Below are 2,936 nucleotides of genomic sequence, written 5' to 3' on the forward strand. Positions count from 1 at the left end.
TGTGTACCCAAGAGCCGCCTGCTTGCTTTCTTGTGGTTTTGTCTTGCTCCTTGTGTTGCAGGGATTCAGGATTTTGCTTCCATTGTCTGTCCCACAAGCTGAATCCCTCTGGCTTTGGAGGCTGACCTTCACCTCACCACCTCAACACAGAGTCCGTGCACTGGGTTGGTGGAAATGGGATGCAGGTTTTGATCCAGTCAGTCGATGGGAGGAAATGCAAGGAGGTCGTTGCTTGGCACACCAGTCTCCAAGAACCCAGCTCCAGAACGGTGTAAGCCAACTGTCTGCCTTCGAAGCGCCCAGAGTGGGGGAATAACCGGTCGTTGCACAGTGCCTGGGAAGGCTTTTCATAGGATGGATGGCTTTCCAGAGACTCTTCGGAGGGAAATCAGCATGTGTGAGGATACTTGGCATCTCCAGTAGCCTTGAAGGGGATGAAATGGATACAACCCTGCTCAGTTCTGGTTGACACCAGTTGATACATATGATAAACTAATTGATCTGGTTAAGTGATCACAGACCTTACCTGGGCCGTTTACTCTTTATGAAGGCAAACTGTACTATACGAGTTTTACTGAGGGACTCAGTCATAAATTTATGGGATTCTTTGGCAGATTTGGGGCATTATTTCTTTAAAACGTATGAACATAGCTTTACATTCAAGCAAGATATGTCTGTAGACGCACTTTTCGTAGTATGCCTGCTGCCATTGAAATGAAGCCCTGCGGTAAACAGCTGCCATCTGCACAGGAATAAAGCCCTGCCGTGGCAACTGCTAAGATGCCAAGCGTGTCGGTCTTTAAGGTAGCCTGCTACCCATCATTTTATCAGTCCAAGGGGTGGTTACTAGCTCTTACTTGTTTCCAGTTTGTACTACCAAGGTATTGTGAGTGGTGTGTGGCAGTGGCATATCTATAATACAGCAGGTCAAAAGCTTGAGCAGCTTACCTTGTACATTTGGTAATTTTTGTAATAGTAGTTTTTGTTAGTCATTTGAAATTCCGGTCACGTTTTCTGAGCATAAAGACAGCTTTGAAACAGAAAAAAAGAGCACGCGTGCAATGCTGAGGAGTTCAGAAAATGCTGCGCTGAAGTATTTATACGTTTTGTTTATTTATTCATGGTACACTAAGTGCTGAGCCCCTGGTTAAAGAAAACATTTCCCCATGCTGGCAGAAGATTTAGGAACCTAGTTTCAGCCCCCACCTAAAGCCAAGGCCAGGTTTTCCTAAACCAGGAGCCAAGCAGACTAAGCCATTAAAGGCATCGTACCATCCTTCCGAGTGGCCACAAAAAGTGGTGAGACCTTCTCGGATGCTTCTTGTAACTGACATTAGTGGAGAAGCTGAGGAACACTAAGAGACCCGAAGATGCTTCTGCAGTGCTCCCCTCCTGACCTGTTAGAAATGGATAATACTCATGGCACTCTAATGTTTGTAATGTCCCTGTCACGAGGTACCTTTTGCCATAGCTAAAAGTCACATTTCCTAAGACACCAACAAGTAGGTTTGTTTTATTTTTAGGGGTTTTTTTATTTTTTAGTAGTCTAAGAAAGAAATCTTCCTTTACCAGGTTTTCCCCCACTTCCTTTTAACAGCAGTTGGCTCTGGTTAAACATGACGATCTCTCTTTAAAACACTAGCAAATGCCTGGGAGAATCTGACCCAGCTGTATGACACGTTTACAGCAGGTGAGGATCTCCACCTCGATACCCCACAGTAAAAATGGTCCCAGTACTGGCGAGTGCGATACGTCTCTATTTCCACGGCGGGGCTGGGTTCCAGGTAGGTCTGTAGATCTCCCCTGTAGAATACATCATGGCATTGCTGTTGGTGTGAACTGGAGCAGGGCTTGTTGTGGGGAGGCACAAGAGCAACGATGGAGTGTATTGGTGTGGGAAAAACTGGAAGCCTGTATCTCGTCAGCTCTTAAAGGCTTGGGGATTTTTCAGGTTAGAAAAGAAAACAATGGAAGGTAAAGGCAGATTGCATGAAGTACTGCATCAGTCTGTCATGAAGGTTTCCGTGATGTTCGAGATGTGAGCTGCTGCATTAGGGCCAGCACAGAGCTCAGCCGAGTTTTGTCCTCGATCCATCCTCAGAAACAATCTTCTTTCTTTCAGCAGTTCTCTCTGGTGAGTCGAGGCCTCTGCGTGGAGTGTACATTTCTGCATCTCAGAGTTGTGCTGAGGTTGCACAATGCTCAGGTCAGATGAGCCAGCACAGAACTTGAACTACAGGTTCTTGGTAGAAGCCAAAGTAAGATATTTGTCGAATAACTTTGTTCCTAAGGATTTTTTTTTTTTAATGGATGGCAGAAGCAAAGGACACAAAGTATGATTCTGTAATTATTCAGCCCCCATGGAGAGCAAGTGCAAATGAGAGTGGTACGGCATCACAGCGAGTGGTGATTGTGTAACTGGGACACGGACACCTGTTGCTTTTACACAGAGATTGCCCTGAATGCTCTTTGATCTTCACAACCCTCACCCTCCTGATGAAAGGTATTTTTTCCTGGTGAGAAACTCCCTTTATCAGGGAGAGGGGGAGGGAGATGCCAAAAACAATGTCTCTGACTTACCCTCGCTTCACCAGTATGTCTTTAATCTGTTACATCAATGGCTGCATAAACATGCTCGAAGCAATCTGGGGACCAAGAGGTGAGCTGGTGCGCAGTGACCTTTGTCATGCATTGGAGATTTAGGGATGAGTTTTTCTGGTCTTCCCTTGGGGAACAGTCTGATTGACTTCACTGTCTGTCCTCATAAAGCTCAGAATCGTTGCTAGGCCCTTAACGCAGGCGGAATTTGTAAGAGGTGGCTAAAGGAATGATCGGTGATGTTCATCCTCGTGTTGAATGTTTGCTTTCAAGACTGAAACCAAACTAGGAAGAGGTTTGTCTGGGTTTGGGGGATTTTGGGGGGCGGGCGGTGGGTG

Source organism: Buceros rhinoceros, unplaced genomic scaffold (assembly GCF_000710305.1).
Source record: "Buceros rhinoceros silvestris isolate BGI_N320 unplaced genomic scaffold, ASM71030v1 scaffold11834, whole genome shotgun sequence".
NCBI lineage: Eukaryota > Metazoa > Chordata > Aves > Bucerotiformes > Bucerotidae > Buceros > Buceros rhinoceros.